This window comes from Eriocheir sinensis, chromosome 7 (genome assembly GCF_024679095.1).
Source record: "Eriocheir sinensis breed Jianghai 21 chromosome 7, ASM2467909v1, whole genome shotgun sequence".
Taxonomy (NCBI): domain Eukaryota; kingdom Metazoa; phylum Arthropoda; class Malacostraca; order Decapoda; family Varunidae; genus Eriocheir; species Eriocheir sinensis.
Window position 1 is genome coordinate 26893135 of NC_066515.1, and position 18642 is coordinate 26911776.

Consider the following 18642-nt stretch of genomic DNA (forward strand, 5'->3'; position numbering starts at 1 on the left):
AATCAGCTCGCAGCTGATAAATAGCTCGCAAAGGGGGCTTGAAACAATGCTTAATTTTCAATATATCACTCACTGCTATCGTTTAACTGTCCCTTTGCGACTTCAATACACTGCAAATACATCAGATAAACACTTAAAATCAGTAGAAGGCTTTAAAACAAACACATAGGAGATTACATAGGAGGAACTACTCTGAGCTGATACTCACTCCCGGTTTGGGCAATCTCAACGCTTATATATAGATCACAGGTGGTTAAAGAGACATAAATCAAGGTAAATTAAGACGTTTTTTGCTGTCTTTACCCCATTGGACATGTGTATTGGGTAGTGTCGCGACTTATTTCCCCGATGAGGTATTTCTCGCACACACCTGGAAGCCACAATGTCATCCGTGAATGGAGTCGGCTCTTATATTTTTGTGTTTTTTGAAGCGAATTATCCTGTTGCCGAGGGAGCCATGCATCTGGAAACGGTAAATAGTCCCTTGTGATTGTTTTGGGTGGGTGAGGGCAGTGAATTAAGGCTTGTAATAGGTGGAAATAGGGAAAATGTATCGGTGGGGGGAGAGGTGGATTTCAATGGCCGCCGTGGTCGTTCAGAAGTTCATCGTTTTTTACTGATTTCCGGTAAAGTAGAGTACGTAGCGGCACGGGGCTTGAGGGGCATGGCGACACGTGCATTGCATTCCTGTGTGTGAAGTTGGAGAGCGGGATATAAGCCGGTAAGGTCAGAAAGGTCAAGTATATAACTGGCTTGGGGTGTCCGGCTCCATAGATGACCTTAATTATTAATGACCTCTAAGACCTTCGGGCACTATGATAGGGAGAACTGAGATGAATGACCTAATTTATGGGGTCAAATGAGGTGTGAGTGTCGTAAATATTGAATTATGGGCGTTTAGCGGTGAGGTCATATATTAAATGGCGTAACCGGCGGATGGAGCGAACCATATGTGACGTATTATCTCAGTTATCAATGACACCTAAGAACTTTGAACACTATGAGAGGGAGAACTAAGCTGAATGACCTAATGTATGGGGCCAAATGAGGTGTGAGGGTCTTAGATATTGAATTATGGGCGTTTAGCGGTGAGGTCATAAGGGCGTAACCGGCGGCGGATGGGAGCGAACCGTACGTGACCTTATATCCGTGAGTTTTGACCAGTGTAAGATGCCTGGGTACTCCTATATTAAGGATTAGGGTGTATTTGTGTTGTATTATTGCAGATATGAGGTGTGGGTTGTGTTACTCAGGAAATATTGAAGGTTAACGTGAGCTAGGAGTGTTTTAAGGGTGACTCGGGGTGAATTTTACGAATTTTTCAGATTTATTTATTTCAGTGTTATTTCTCTTGATTTTTTTGCATTTTCATCGTCATGGTTGTGATTTCATGTGTGTTTGAGGTGGTATTGATGGTGATTGTGGTGATTTTAGGTGATGCATGTGGTGGTGATGACCCGGGGTGGTGAACCTATTAACTCTAAGGGGGAATATGTAGGTTAGCGTTGTTGCCTTGACCACATGTGCTTACCCTAGACCATCGGGTGTCATTCTAGAGTTATACATGCTCCTGGTACTGCGAAGGCTGGCATGAACTGATATATTGTCTGTCAATATTTACTTTCCTCTCACAGGAGGTTAAGGTTAAAATCTAAGTTTAATCCAAGGTTAGGATAACTTAGCGATGACCAGTATCTTATCCTAGACCTGGGGGCTTCGTGGTGCAGTGGTTAGCAGTTAGCACACTCGGCTCACAACCGAGAGAGCTCGGGTTCGATTCCCGGGCAGAGTGGGAAAATTTGGGAGGCTTTTCCGATACCCTATGCCCCTGTCCACCCAGCAGTGTACCAGGTATTAATTGGGGGTTGTGTCCCGTCTCCTGGGATCTGTTCCCTTCTATAATTCCTTCCCCTTCTGTCTCTCTCCAGCATATGACCACAGATGTTGCGCCAACTAAATGAAATTTTCCAACTTTTTTATCCTAGACCATCGGGTGTTATTCTTGAGGTCTGCTCATGGTACCGTGAGGGCCGGAATTGACCTATTTTGTCTGTCAATTTTTATCTTGCTCTCACAGGAGGTTGCGTTAAAATCTAACTTTAATCCAAGGTTAGGATAACTTAGTGCTGACCGGGCATTTTTTTGTTAATGTTTCTGATATTTTTCAGCCCTTGAATATATAAATAAGTGTGAAGTGATGAGACTTGGGTGTTTTTTCTGGAATAACACCCACTTGTTTAGGATAAATAGGCAGGATAGGCCTCTCACCACACTGCCGTTGATGTCACTGGCGGGAGAGGTGGCTATGGTCGTCTCCATACTCCCCGCCTCTTAAAATATTGTCTTGGGGTGCAACACAGTATATATTTGTTTTATTTCATTGTGGTAGTAGAGCGCACGGCAGGTACGGTTAACCCGGTAGCTGTGGGGATCATGTTTCTTAACTCGGTAGCAGCGACACATCAAATTTGTGGCTTTATCGTGTAGCAGTGATGGGCCAAACCTGTGTCTTTACCGTGTAGCAGTGATGAGCCAAATTTGTGGCTTTACCATGTAGCAGCGATGGGCCAAACCTGTGTCTTTACCATATAGCAGCGACGGGCCAAATTTGTGGCTTTACCATGTAGCAGCGATGGGCCAAACCTGTGTCTTTACCTTATAGCAGCGACGGGCCAAATTTGTGGCTTAACCGTGTAGCAGCGACGGGCCAAATTTGTGGCTTTACTGTGTAGCAGCGACGGGCCAAATTTGTGGCTTTACCGTGTAGCAGCGACGGGCCAAATTTGTGGCTTTACCGTGTAGCAGTGACGGGCCAAATTTGTGCCATGATATAAACCCCCCAAAATAGATGATACATAATCTGATCACAAATGCTTTATATATATAATATGAAATGGTTTGTGTGAGGGGTGATTTTTTTTTCCATTTTTCTCGCTTGGAGGGACCATGATCCCTGCTGCTACCACTGGGTTAAAGGCCTTTCCCTCTAAGCGAGAAAAATGAGAAAAAAATCATCACTCACACAAACCACTTCATAATATATATCAATGCATTTGTGATCAGTTTATGCATCATCTATATATTTATTTATTTATTTATTTATTTTTACGTCTTGGCCTATTGCGCCGGTAGGCTTCTTCCCGGTGGATCCTGATGGTCGGTGGTGGGGTTTATATCCTTCTTAATATATCAAGTTACATATCATGGCAAGAATTTGGCCTGTCGCTGGTACACTGTAAAGCCACAAATTTGGGCCCTTGTTGCTACCGGGTTAAGTTAGGTCTTGTTAGGATAGCTCAGCAAGTTTGGGCAGGTTAGGATAGCTTAGATTTAATTCTCTAAATATATGGTCTTGGGGGGACACACCTGGAGATATGTTTATGTTTATATTGTTTTGACAGTGGCTTGCTAAGGCTAGATTAGTTTAATTAAAGTTTGGTTAGGTTAGGATAGCTTAGATTTAATTCTCTAAATATATGGTCTTGGGGGGGACACACCTGGAGATACATTTCTGTTTATATTGTTTTGACAGTGGCTTGCTAAGGCTAGATTAGTTTAATTAAAGTTTGGTTAGGTTAGGATGACTTAGATTTAATTCTCTTTATATATAGTCTGGGATGACACATTGAAGCACATGTTTTTACTTTTTTGCATATTTGGCGTCGGAACACAGGCTGGGGAAGGAGACGGTGGCTGAGTGGTTAGCGTGCCGGTCCTGCGTTCGCTGCATGATTGATGATGAGGGTTTGAATCCGTCGCTGCCACAGACTACTTGTCCTGAAGACCACCACCATCATCCTGGACTGTATGGGACTGTCCAAGGGAAAGCAAGATGGGGCCACTATAAACACTTGCCGGCTTGGGCCCACCACCAGGCCCAGCCAAGGGAGGTAAGGAAAAACAGTATGGCTAGGTTTGAATAAGTTTTAGGTTAGAATAGCTTAGTATTAAATTATCTTGTTATTATTATTATTGTCATTATTATCATTCCTATTACGTGTAATATTATCCAGCTTGTAAGGGACTGTATGCATATACAAATACACTGTATTGCCAAGAAACAAGGGGAATTAACTATTTTAATGATAAATATAAGTGAATGTCGTTATTGAGGACCAGGAGACAGATTTTGTGTTGGAAGTCAGTAAATACAAGAGGCTGAGTACAACAGTCTGGCAACGTTGGCTCTGCCTCAAAGTATAGGCCTGGCTGTATGTATAGTTATGAGGAGAGAGAGAGAGAGAGAGAGGGAGGGTAGAGGAAGAAAAGTATGTAAAAAAACAAATATGAGAGAGAGATTATCTATTAATTATCTTTTATTATACAGCCCTTGATAGAGAGAGATTTTATAATATATTATCCCATGCCGTCTTTCCCAGTACAAGACTTTGAGAGTGGACACATATTTGCAGGTTGGTGTAGCAGTGCCGGGAGGTTCCATAACACAGGGCACTCCTCACCTCAACAACAGTCTCTTCACCGACAAGTAATTCTTCACCAACAAGCTTTTCAGCAGCTTGGAGAAATAGGTAAGCTTTCTCTACTCATTTCCTGCCCTGCCTTCATTACCCCCGCCAGAAGCCCCCAAAGGGTGAACCCGTTATATTGAGCTGTAAAATGTTCAGCAGCTCACTTAGTAACCCAGTGTGTTGTAAAATGTTCAGTACATCCCCTTGCTTAGAGGGAAAGGCCTTTTAACCCAGTGGTGGTGGTAGCAGCGGGGATCATGTTTCCTAACCCGGTAGCAGCGGGAATCATGTTTCTTAATGGTCCCCCCAAGCGAGAAAAATGAGAAAAAAATCATCCCTCACACAAACCATTTCATAATACATATCAAAGCATTTGTGATCAGTATCATCTATTTTGGGGGGTTTAAATCATGGCACAAATTTGGCCCATCGCTGCTACACGGTAAAGTCACAAATTTGGCCCGTCGCTGCTACACGGTAAAGCCACAAATTTGTCCCGTTGCTGCTACACGGTAAAGCCACAAATTTGGCCCGTTGCTGCTACACGGTAAAGCCACAAATTTGGCCCGTCGCTGCTATTGGGTTAATACATTAGTAGGTCATGGAAACAACAAAAACACACGTTCTCATTTTTATTTAAATTTGTTCTTCACCTGCGTCGGCCACCGTCTGTCCTCACCCCGCGCTCCCGTCACCGGCCGCTGCCTCCACCTCCGCCACTCCACCTCCGCCACTCCACCTCACTTGCCTCCTTCCTCTTCCTCAGACTACCCATGCTATTGGTGACAAAGATAACTCCTTTAACCTGGTAGCAGCGACGGGACAAATTTGTGGCTTTACTGTGTAGCAGCGACGGGACAAATTTGTGGCTTTACCGTGTAGCAGCGACGGGCCAAATTTGTGGCTTTACTGTGTAGCAGCGACGGGACAAATTTGTGGCTTTACTGTGTACCAGTGATGGGCCAAATTTGTGCCATGATATAAATCCCCCAAAAAGATGATACATAATATGATCACAAATGCTTTGATATATATTGTGAAATGGTTTGTGTGAGGGGTGATTTTTTCTCATGGTGGTTGGTGGTGAGTAATGTGGGTGTGTGGGTGGGCCTGCGTAGGTCTAGGTGAGTAGGGTAGTAGTAGCCTAGTATAGTAAAATCACTGAGAGCTGATGCCTACATATATGTAGTGGGTATTGGGTATATCACACACACACACACACACACACACACACACACACACGTCAATATGGTCACTGGGCACAGCATGGTGAGCTCTCTTCCTCTCCTTGCCAGTCTCACTGGTTATTTGTTTTCCTGAGACAGATTTATTTCCGATAATGACCATTTTTTAGTAAGTATTAAACTGTTTGCATGGACAAAATAAGGAGAAAGAAAAGGTGTGAAATATGCACTTTAAATTTGGTATTGGCCAGCAGCCTCATCAGTGGCTGTCAGCCAGTGAGGAACAGGGAAAACTGACACGCTCTCCCTGTGGAAGGTGCTTCTCCTCAGCCAATCCATTTTAGTAGTACTGGGAATGAGGAGGCGCAACAGAGGTGAGCGGGGGAGGACAGGTCGACTGGTGTTCAGTAAAATTGTAAGATACGAATACCCTACGACGTGACGTGTTATATTAAGTGTTAGCAGTACTACATTATCAGCTGTAATTGCAGGAAGGTGGGTGGTGAGTTATGCGCATAGCTGGGCGTTATCGCGATACTTTATCGCTGATAACAAAATCGGGTTGTCGGCCATCCGCTGCTTATTTAAATATATATCGGTATCTTCGTTATTTTTGTAACCAAACTAGTGATAATCGCTACTTTTTTCCGCCTCAGAAAAAAAAAAAAACGTTGTCTCCTCCCTACTCGCATGCGTGGCCCGGGTGCCCGGTATTTTATGAAAAAACTTGGGGGTATGAATTATCTTTGGCGAAGAGATTTCGTACTTAGATCATCAACATTAAAATACTAGGTTATTTTTTTATGTTAGACTCAAAAATCAATATATCAAAGAGAAAAATCATTTAACTTTGCCCCCAAAATGATTATTCACTACCTCAAATTTGATATTCCATATTCGTTTGTGAGCATGCCATGGTATTGAAGGCACCCGGTGTTGTGTTATTTGGTGTCCCATCGTCAAAAGCTGGCGCTTGTGTTAACAAACACTGATCTCTCGTGAACTGCGCATGTTCAGACCAGTAAGCATAGACCTGTACAGTATCACAGAGCTTTTTAGCACATTAAGAGCAGTTGCTGGAAGGCTGAATCAGACATACAGTACCACCATCCTCACTGTTTCTAGAACGACACTCTGTACATATAAATACAGCTCGTACAGAGTGTCAATCTAGAAACATCGGGGATGGTGGTAGTGGTACTGTATGTCTGATTCAGCCTTCCAGCAACTCTGAATTACGGTTAAAAAGCTTTGTGAGACTGTTCAGGTCTACGCTTGCTGGTCTGAGCATGCACAGTTCACGAGAGACCAGTGTTTGTCGGTGGGGACGCCAAATAACACAACACCGGTTCAGGCGTTTCTAGTATTACCGTCCATATGTACATGTCAACGTGTGGTTTTCAGATTTTGTAAGTTTTTAAAAATACAAATAATGAAAATATGAAGTCATCTATGTTTTTATTTGAAATATCAATATAGTATCGTTTTCGCCTATCGGACTTATCGCTAGCTAGTATCGGAATTGTGGATTAATATCGGGTATCGGTTATCGCCTATATTTGTGTTTCCAGTTAACGAATATCGGTTATCACCGAGAAGGTTTTCCATTATCAGTTATCGGTTATCGGGAATAAGGTTTTCTGTTATCGTGCCCTGCTATGGTTATGCGAGCCAGGGTGGGCACCTGCTGGAGGCTAGGTGGGCGCGGGGTGGATAGGTTTAGTAGGGTTGAGTAAACGTGAGAATTACAATAACATTAATCCTCATGATTCCCTGGTAGCACGTATATAATTTGTTTAATATTATTAGGTAGTATTAATGGTTTATATGGATCATGTGTCCCTCGTTCAGTAAAAATAGTAGTAGTTGCTAATAGGCACACCTAACAACCAAAATATAGAATTTTACACTTGGCGCAGGGACTGTTTTGGGGTGTCATTGAAGGTAACGGGCTCAAGAGTGGCCTGTCCAGATATTTTGTTTTTTATTTATTGATGATCCACGAGACATCCTAGAGTTAAATCAAAGTATGTGGTTATCTTTGTATTCATTTCTACACACACTGGTAATATTTCTGTGGGGTCTGATTCACTTATTAAAGTGAAATTCTATTGTGAAAAACAGCCACAAATTCGTGTCACTGGTGAAAATGAAACTAATAATTTAAATTTTGCCACCATGAAATATATACAAATAGATAAATATGAGTGACTTCACCTGCTTTGCACAGTAAAAATATGCTATTTCAGGCATCTGACACCCTCAAAAAGGCGTGCGCACTCCTCTGGCCTCGGAGCTTCAGCCTGGACATTGTGGTTAGGTCATTACATACTCAAATCAGGACTAGGTTTTGGGAGACAGGTCAGGTCATTTTGTAGACTTGTGATACTGGGCTAGACTGCACTGGGTACACCACACGCTGGAGTTGCACCCAATTTATAATGATATCATTTTGGAGCAGTGAGTGATGGGCTTTTTTTTTTTTTTTTTTTTTTTTTAACTGTAAAAACAAAAAGTATGTTGATGTTTACACAGTTAATTGACACCAAACTTGATTTGCAGACACTACCAAACGAAGAAGAGGAGGAGGAGGAGGAGGACTGGGAAGAAGACGAGGAACACAGGAGGAACCCATTGGTGAGTGTTAATTTATTTTTTCTAAAATGGTTAACGAGCAGTCAAGGAATTTTGATAATAAGGAGGGAAAGTTTGCAGCCAGGAACACCTTGGTACTGCAAACACACACACACACACACACACACACACACACACACATCAACTGGAATGTTTTCAAGATGCCCTAATACCACAATGTTGTTTTAAATTTGTAAGTTTGGGCAGGAAAATGTTTAAAACTATGACCCTGTGTCTTGGGAAGGTTCTGACCCCGACCCCTGAAGTGACCCTCTGGTGGTAGTGGCTGTGTGGAAGGAAGGAAGGAAGGAAGGGTTCAAAGTTGAAAGGAATTTATATTTATATGTAAAATGTATCTTAAGGTTTACACTTGTACTAATTGCGGTTCACGCTAATTGATCTCGCGCTAAGTGGGGCTCTACTGTAGTTATGTTAGTGCAGTATTGGTATACAAGAATACCATAGTACTAGTGTTTGTTAGATAAACATGCAGGAAGCAAAGAAATATCGCTGAATTAGCGCCGGGATGAGCTTACAAAATATCCAAGTTGGTGTTTGTTTGCATTTAGTGTGTGGGAAAATATACCAGTAGAGTACTTGCAAAACCTCCATCCATGGCTATGATCTGCCCATGAAAACCTTCTCTGTGGCCTTGGGAAACACATGTAATGACACATTGAAGGAGATAGAGAGATGGTACCTTATTTCAGTGTGCTAAAATGGTACCATGAAGGCAGCCTGCACACACACACACACACAATGTCTGGGGCCCTCACATGCATGGACTTCATCTCATATAATCTTGTGGGCCTGTACTTCAGTTGCTTCCACTATAATCCATGTAATTTCCTCTAAAATCTATGTAATTTCCTTTAAAATCCATGTCTTTTCCATTCCCAAACTGGGGCCCATATAGCAGACTGAAGGAGCCCATAGTTCAAGGTTAGTTTAAGTCTTGAACTAACCTTAACCTATGGCGCCCTTCAATGTGCTATATGGTCCCCAGTTTGGGAACCAGTGGATAGAAGGATAGATAGATAAAGGGTGATAGATAGTTATAAATAGATAGTTTTTTGTGTGTTTGCAGGGGTCACTGTTCCTTAATGGCACAGAGGAAGGGTCACACCGCCACCAGGCTCTTAAAACTACCCCTGGAAATGCACTAAATTCCTAGAAAAAGTGTGTCAGATATGTGTTTTTTGGCTTCACGGCACAGACCTATGGTCATACTACCATCTCCAGTGTCTTAAAACTATCCTTGGAAATGCCCCTAAACTCCCTTGAAAGCCTTGTCAAATGTTTTCTTTAGGTTCACGGTACATAGGAAGGGTCAGGCTATCACCAGGGTCATAAAACTAGCCCTGGAAATGACCCTCATAACCCCTATGAAAGCCTTGTCAATTGTGCATTTTTTTAGGTTCACGGCATATAGGAAAGGTTAAGCTATGACCAGGGTCATAAAACTACCCCAGGAAATGCAGAAAACTCCCTTGAAAGTCTTGTTAAAAATGTGTTTCTCAGGTTCATGGTACAGAGGGAGGGTCAGACTACAACCAGGGTCCTTAAGCTACCCCTGGAAATGCCTTAAACTCCCACGAAAACCTTCTCCAATGTGTGTTTTTAGGTTCCTTGTACAGAAGAAGGGTCAAACACCCACCAGGGTCACAAAACTACCCCTGGAAATGCCCTAAACTCCCTTGAAAGCCTTGTCAATTGTGCATTTATTTCTTTAGGTTCCTGGTATAGAGGAAGGGTCGAACTCCCACCAGGCTCACAAAACTACCCCTGGAAATGCCCTAAACTCCCTTGAAAGCCTTGTCAATTGTGCATTTATTTCTTTAGGTTCCTGGTATAGAGGAAGGGTCGAACTCCCACCAGGCTCACAAAACTACCCCTGGAAATGCCTCCAACAACCCCTATGAAAGCCTTGTCAAATGTGTGTTTCTTTAGGTTCACGGCACATAGGAAGGGTCAAGCTACCACCAGGGTCATAAAACTACTATACATTTCAGCGGCGGACAAACGCTGTTTTTCGTAAATATCTCCTAAACGAATCGTTGGATCAGTATGATATTTCAGCACACTACAATTATCGTCCGGACCTAATTTATGGCTAACATACCACATTACTATATGTGTTATGGGAGGAGTTTACTCGTGAAAAATAACACAAACCCGACGAGTCATGTTGACGCATTCGAAGGAAAGTGTGCCCCCCGAACACCCTCCCAAACTATTCCTGACCACAACTACTTCTCCCCTTCTCGCTCTCATTATCCCTCCTCCTTCTAGCTCCTCGCCTCCCTCATCACTCTTGTGTCCCTCCCTATTTCCCCCATCACTGTATTATATATTAGAATGTTATGTAGGTGTATATGTATATATATGATTAATAACTAAGAGCATGGTACAATTCCATGGAGGCAAGACGTATTTCACATTGATAATTACTGTACAACACCTGGGTGCGCCTCGGCAGTCAATGAGTTATACCCTGCCTCCGCAAGTCATAGCCTCGGGCTGGGGAAGGGGGATGGTGTGAGTAGGGGGGTGAAGAGGGAAACGAGGAGGGGGATACTGCAATATTGGGGTAGGGAAGGAGTGGTCTGGGGGTTGTTCGGGGCGTTGGTGGAGGGGTTAGACGAGTACCCCACACTCGTCCGATTCTGTATAACACCTTAGATATGATGACTGGATTAGGCTTAATATCAGTCAGTAAACTCCTAACATAACACATATTGCAATATGGTATGTCAGCCACAAATTAGGTCCGGGTGTTAAAGGTAGTGTGCTGAAATATCATGCTGATCCAACGATTCGTTTAGGAGATATTTGCGAAAAACAGCGTTTGTCCGCCGCTGAAATGTATAGTAGTCTTGGAAATGCCTCCCACAACCCCTATGAAAGCCTTGTCAAATGTGTGTGTTTGGGCAGTGAAATGTTTAGGAATAATGTGTTGGGATCAGAGAAAGGGATAGGTTGAGGGGACAGCTTGGGATAATGTTTGGTATTATGGAAGTAGGAGAGAGAGAGAGAGAGAGAGAGAGAGAGAGAGAGAGAGAGAGAGAGAGAGAGAGAGAGAAAAAACATGGCAGGCTTTTTGATAAGTTTTCCTTTCTATAAAAAGTTTTAAAGTAACGGAGAAGGCTTTTTGTGGGTCATTATTTTCCCTTTTTGTGTGAAGTTTGGGTCATGGGATTGTACGGAATTTTGCTGGTAATATTTTTCTACCTTTTTCTCTACCATTCAGTTACTGTGTGTGGCAGATGGTTGACATTCGGTAGGCTGGTAGATGGGTCCTTTGACTATGTTCAGATGAATTTTGGTTGATTTTGGTTGATTGTGGTGGTCAGAATAGAGTCATGCATTAAGTGTGGGTTTCAGGATGGTAAAGAATTTTTTGTAATATTTTCTGAACCTTTTTCTCTACCATTCTGTTACTGTGTGCGGCAGATGGTTGATGTTCGGTAGGCTGGTAGATCGATCCTTTGGCTAGGTTGGGATGAATTTTGGTTGATCTCGGTTGATTGTGGTGGTCAGAATAGAGAGAGAGAGTTCAATAATCCAAACAGTCATCCAAGAAGCACATCACTGCCCCATTTACATCGCTCCAGACAGGGAGGGAATGGAGGGATATTTGGAGGCTGGAGGAGAGGGAGGATTTAAGATAGACTGAAGGAGAGGGAGGATTTAAGATAGACTGAAGGAGAGGGAGGAAAAATAGAGAGAACTTGGGACAAAATGAAGTAAAAATTCTAGTTAGTCAGCTCCCTCTCTCTCTCTGAAGCCTGAGTATATACAGTTAAAGAAGGGTCACTCTACGGGCAGTATAATAATCATGTGTTTACCTTTGAATACATGTCCTAATAACCACTAAAACACACCATGAAATACCTCCTGTTCCCTCTCACTGAAGCCTTAGTATATGCTGTCAACAAAGGCTCATATTGTCGCCAGTATAATGTTTACCATTCAAAACGCTGTAATAACCAATAAATTACACTGTGAAATAATGTCAAATTTCCGCTGTACATTCACCATTCCTTTCTCTAGTAGTTTGACGTACCATGCAATCGGTTGTCCCTGTACGGAAATGTGACGTCTTCCTGAAAATTGCTCACTTAACATCATCAGTATCACGGCTCTCCCTGACCCGGTAGCTTTGAATATACCTGCATTTGTTTATCCATCCTTCCTCTTCAATCTGCCGCAAACTTGATCTCTCTACGTCATGTGGTGTGTGTGTTATGATGTTACGAAATGCAGTGACGTTAGGCTGTCAGTAGGTCTTCGTTCTGAGGGCTGCATAGGTTGTGCTTAGCTTGGTGTGGCTAATGTCTCCTCTCCCTCTCCATCCACTCAATTTGGTAATTTTTTGTCAAATTTGATCATTTTTTGCAAACTACAATATTACGTAGGAAACCACGAGGACTGAAAAATGTCACCTGCCCAAGCGCACACCTTTGACAGGGTCTTCACAGGAGTTGTGGGCATTTCCAGGGGTAGTTTGATGACCCTGGTGGTAGTTTAACCCTTCTACAGGGGACTTCATGGTGCAGTGGTTAGCACACTCGGCTCACAACCGAGAGAGCCCTGGTTCGATTCCCGGGCGGAGTGGAAAAATTTGGGCGGCTTTTCCGATACCCTACGCCCCTGTCCGTCCAGCAGTGAATGGGTACCAGGTATTAATTGGGGGGTTGTGTCCCGTCTCCTGGGATCTGTTCCCTTCTCCTATAATTCCTTCCCCATCTGTCCCTCTCCGGCATATGACCACAGATGTTGCGCTGACTGAACAAAACTTTACAACTTAACCCTTCTACTGTACCAAGAACCTAAAAAACACTCATTATATTTGTTGTATTAGTGTTGTATTCTTAAACATTTTGTCCCCCGAGTGCGGTAAACTGACAGGGCTTTCATAGGAGTTGTGGGCATTTCCAGGGGTAGTTTTATGACCCTGGTTGTAGTTTAACCCTTCTACTGTATCAAGAACCTAAAAAACACTCATTCAAACATTGTATTAGTTATATTAGTGTTGTATTCTTAAACATTTCATCCCCTGAGTGTGGTAAATTGACAGGGCTTTCATAGGAGTTGCGGGCATTTCCAGGGGTAGTTTTATGACCCTGGTTGTAGCAAGACCTTTCCTCTTTACCATGAACCTATAAAACAAGTCAAAAGAACCCAATTAATCTCCTTTACGGCCTTTGGAAGTAGCTGATGTGAGGAGCGGAAATGTCCGAGGCTCACATTCTTGAAAAAGCCATCCCGAGAGACTTGTCTTTAAGGCTTCCGTAGGAGGTTTGGGCATTTCCAGGGGTAGTTTTATGACCCTGGTGATAGATTAACCCTTCCTATGTACCATGAACCTTCAAAACCACTCAATTAGAACCCGATTGATCTCCTTTTTGGCATCTGACAGTCACATTCTTAAAAAATATTGTTCCAAGCGCACACATTTGACAGGCTTTTGTAGGAGTTGTGAGAATTTCCAGGGGCAGTTTGATGACCCAGGTGGTAGTTTTAACTTTCTCCTTACCATGAATCTTAAAACAAGACTCGTGAGACCTTGATTGATCTCCTTATTGACCTTTGCAAGTAGCTGACGTGAGGGGCGGAAGGGTCTGCTTCATAGATCTTAGGGAGGAAAGTTTGAGACGTACCTTGAATCAGCTCCTTGACGACAGTAGACTCCATGGCTGGCGTTCCTTCCTCCTTGTCTTCCTCAAATTCCAGACTTTCCTCCTCTGTGATGTACCTTTCTCTCTCTCTCTCTCAGTTCTAATCATTCCTTCTTTATTTAGTTTTATTTATATATAAATCCTCATCATCTGTTTTACTTCCCTTTACTTACCGTAATCTCTCTTCTCCGCCTCCTCACTTTCCTCCTCTCATACGTACATCCTTCTCGGTAAATCCTTTTCACTGTATCGTATATATAGAGTTCCATTATTTGCTTGTTTCCCTTCCTCCTCATCTCTTAACGTATAAACGAGGCTTACGGCAGAGAAATCCTAAGGCACGGTGACCTATTCTTACGTATATTAGAGTACGTTTACACACTGAGAACAGATTACGAGACTTCCAGCCCTCCGCTCATCTTATGCAAGGTTTATTTTCCCTTGCAAGTAACTATATCTTGTTCTTCCTTTCCCCCCTTGCTAACTAGAACATAATTATTGCCATATTGCTCGTCATGATGTACGTTACGAGGGAAAGTGACCCTCCGTCTGCCCCATAAAAGTTTCGTTTCCATTTTGATTCATCCTTGGAGGGGTAGTCTGTCTTTCCCAGTGCAAATTAGAGTTAAATTGCTATGTTATGATACTAATTGCAAGGCGAAAGAGACCCTTCGTACAATTTACACAAGGGTCGCCATTCCTAATGTCACCTCACTTCTCTGCCGTACGCCTCAAATATTTTAGTCTGTGATATGTTATCTGCTTTCTCTTTGTCTAAGGTATTTATGTCATAGTAATAATCTCATGTCTGTCTTATTTTCTTCTTGGTTGTATATCTAAGGTCTCGTCTTCCTCCGTCTTTGAGTTGTCCTTTTTTAGACTATAGTACTTGTTTCCACGTCTTTTATTCCATATGTAATTATTGTCTCTTAATTTCCATTGCTTTTTCAATGAGTTTTGAGCTCTTTATGTATACAATCTCTCCCCTTGTAAGTTCCCTTCGTTGTCTTCTCTTATATCTCATGTTTATTGCACTGTTTCCAATTCATATATAATTCTTTTTATATTATAAGTTTTTTTTTTCTGTATGAAAATTAGAAAGGTGTCAGGACACCTCTCCCCCCGAAACTGACCTATCTTTCGGCCACCTCTTTGGATTCTTTTTAGGAGCATTAAGTAGCAGGCTTTTTTTTATTAATGTTTACTTTTTTTGTGCCCTTGAACTGTCTCCTTTGCTGTAAAAAAAAAAAAAAAAAAAAAAAAAAAAAAATTCCTCCCTTTAATATATATAGAATTAGCTTTTAAAAAAGATCAAAGCAACTAGATATATCAGCTTACAGCTCAAAAACATCTTGAAAAGTAGCCTGAAAAATGTCGTACCTAAGTCGATTATACCTAAATGGGTTTGGGACAAGATCAAGTCATAGGTGTGGCCCTTAATTTTATTGATAAGACTTCATAGTACAGATACAGTTCACATCTTCTGTGACTGGCTTACAGAAGAACAGTCCCTTGCAGAGAAAAGTGCAAGTCACCAGAGTTGACTAACACGACATCTTTCCCTCGGCAGAATTGAACGGCTGAACGGACAACTCTAGCGTCTTGGTCTGCACACCGCACACTCTGGAAGAAGGAAGAACACCAAGATGTCAAGTTCCTGCAGAATCAGCCTCTTAGTGAAGGAAATGTGCTCTATTTATTTAATAAATGATTGACAAAAAAATCATTTAGTATTTATTTTAGAAAAATTCTATGGCTCACTTTTTGCATATATGTTGCAATACTATGCAATAAGTTGGCAATATATATATATATATATATATATATATATATATATATATATATATATATATATATATATATATATATATATATATATATATATATATATATATATATATATATATATGCAATAAGTATATCATGCAATAAGTTTGCAATATATATATATATATATATATATATATATATATATATATATATATATATATATATATATATATATATATATATATATATATATATATATATATATATATATATATATATATATATATATATATATATATATCATGCAATAAGTATATATATATATATATATATATATATATATATATATATATATATATATATATATATTGCAATACTATGCAATAAGTATATCATGCAATAAGTTTGCAATATATATATATATATATATATATATATATATATATATATATATTGCAATACGATGCAATAAGTATATCATGCAATAATTGTGCAATATATATATATATATAGATATATATATATATATATATATATATATATATATATATATATTGCAATACTATGCAATAAGTATATCATGCAATAAGTTTGCAATATATATATATATATATATATATATATATATATATATATATATATATATATATATATATATATATATATATGCAATAAGTATATCATGCAATAAGTTTGCAATATATATATATATATATATATATATATATATATATATATATATATATATATATATATATATATATATATATATATATATATATATATATATATATATATATATATATATATTGCAATACTATGCAATAATTATATCATGCAATAAGTTTGCAATATATATATATATATATATATATATATATATATATATATATATATATATATATATATATATATATATATATATATATATATATGCAATAAGTATATCATGCAACAAGTTTGCAATATATATATATATATATATATATATATATATATATATATATATATATATATATATATATATATATATATATATATATATATATATATATATATATATATTGCAATACTATGCAATAAGTATATCATGCAATAAGTTATAATATATATATATATATATATATATATATATATATATATATATATATATATATACTATGTAAAACCAGGATATGGCATGGAGGTTATGTTTTGTCTGCTTGTATTGAAGGGGTTAAAAGAAGAATGAAAACAAGGAAAAGTTGAGAGGAGGAGCTTGGAGAGAGAGCAGAAGAGAGGAGTGGTACTGAGAGCGTAGACATAAACAATTACCAAAACGCCAAATGAAATTAAACAAATATGTCTGCAAGAGAAGCCTGAACCACACACAGAAAGAGAACAGAGGTGAAATCTGTGACAGCCGAAGCAAATTTTACATAAACTACAAGACGTCCAGCTAAGATAGGCATAAGAGACCTTGTATATGGTAAAAGCAAGGGGTCGGCAGTCTTATAAGTGTTCTGGGGGAAGGAATCGAACCCTAATATACTCGAGAACAGGTCACTTAAACCCGATCTTGGCTGGATGTCTCGTATATTACGCACTGAGGAGGAACAGAATGACAGAAATAACATGAAATGATATACAGACAAAATAATCATTAAGAAAGACACTGAGGTACGACACCTATACGTATAAAAACGAAGGAAAAATCTAACAAATTGCGTCAGAATCTGAGAAACCGAAGCCAACATTACAAAAACTGCCTGGCGTCCAGCCGAGATGGGCACGTGGGACCTTGTATATGTTATAAGCAAGGGTCGGGAGTCTTGAAATGTGTTCTGGGAGGGAAACTGAACCCATAATTTACTGAAGAACAGGTCACTTAAACCCTCTCGGCAGGACGCCTCGTATATAAAACATTACGCACTGACTAGGAACGGACTGATTATGTGTAGAGAGAGAAAGTGGGGAGGAGGAAAATACACAATGGAAGGGAGATAAAATGAGAATAATAAATATACGAAGGGAGAGAAAGGTCCAGAGATGGAGGTATAAGGGAGGAAGAAGGATGAAGAGGCAGTCACCTCAGGTAACGTATGGACCCTTGACGAGAGGAACGAAACCCCAGCAAAAAAAACAATGACAAAAGTAAGTACAAGAACTGGAATAGCAGGAGAATGGAGAAATATAGGAAGATGCGGATACAAGGAGGTTGAAAAAAGCAACTGGAAAGTGGAATGTGGAGCCGTGTATAGAGGAAGGTTTTACTATTCGAAGAAAGTGGAAGACGAGGCACAGTCCTTGATAAAAATGGGAATAACAAGAGAATGGATGAAGATAGGAAGATGCAGATAGTGTGGATAGGGAGAGGAAAGACTGACCAATAAGTGGATAAAAGGACTTGAAGGAGCTAGACAGGGAAAGTGGAAGAAAGTGGAGTGGCGTAAAAGGAAAAATTTCTTACTCCTCTGAAGAAAATGAGACGAGAGGCACAGTCCTTGATAAAAATGGGACTAGCAGGAGACTGGATGATGTGGACAGTGTGGATGGAGGGAGGAAAGACTGTCTAATAAGTGGATCAAAGGACATGGAGGAGCTAGGAGTGGAAAGTGGAGTTACGTGATGGGAAATATTCGGAAGAAACTGAAAGCCGAGAGGTGGATTCCTACCAGACCAAAGGATGGAAGGATATGGATTGTGTGGACAGGAGGAGGAAAAGCAAGGCTGTAAGTGGATGTAATGTCAATGTAGACAGATGGATGATAGACATTGAGAGCATAGGCCTACCAGCTGGGGGGCACTATTATAAAGGGGAGTCATGAATTATTTTTATTAATCTTATGAAAAGTAAACCAGAATTTACAACAAGTCTGATGAATTCACAGGTGGGGGGGGCGAGAGAGAGAGAGAGAGAGAGAG

At 40.2% G+C, this 18642-nt stretch overlaps 2 long non-coding RNA genes across 5 annotated transcripts in view; one reads left to right on the forward strand and one right to left on the reverse strand.

Moving 5' to 3' along the window:
- The first annotated feature begins 332 nt into the window (after window positions 1-332).
- On the forward strand, window positions 333-15703 carry LOC126995258 (uncharacterized). Of its 3 annotated transcripts, none has more exons than XR_007750190.1 (5): window positions 333-472; window positions 3674-3890; window positions 4413-4529; window positions 8216-8290; window positions 15539-15702. It is a non-coding gene; the product is annotated as an uncharacterized LOC126995258 (long non-coding RNA). The 3 variants fall into 3 exon arrangements; XR_007750191.1 differs by lacking the exon at window positions 333-472 and adding an exon at window positions 545-721 and having other exon boundaries at window positions 15539-15703; XR_007750192.1 differs by lacking the exon at window positions 333-472 and adding an exon at window positions 938-1149 and having other exon boundaries at window positions 15539-15703.
- The window catches only part of LOC126995259 (uncharacterized), a 39978-nt gene continuing 32649 nt past the window's right edge, over window positions 11314-18642 (reverse strand). For both annotated transcript variants that reach the window (XR_007750193.1, XR_007750194.1), the window contains one exon: window positions 11314-15591. This is a non-coding gene — a long non-coding RNA (uncharacterized LOC126995259). The remainder of the gene's footprint in view (window positions 15592-18642) is intronic.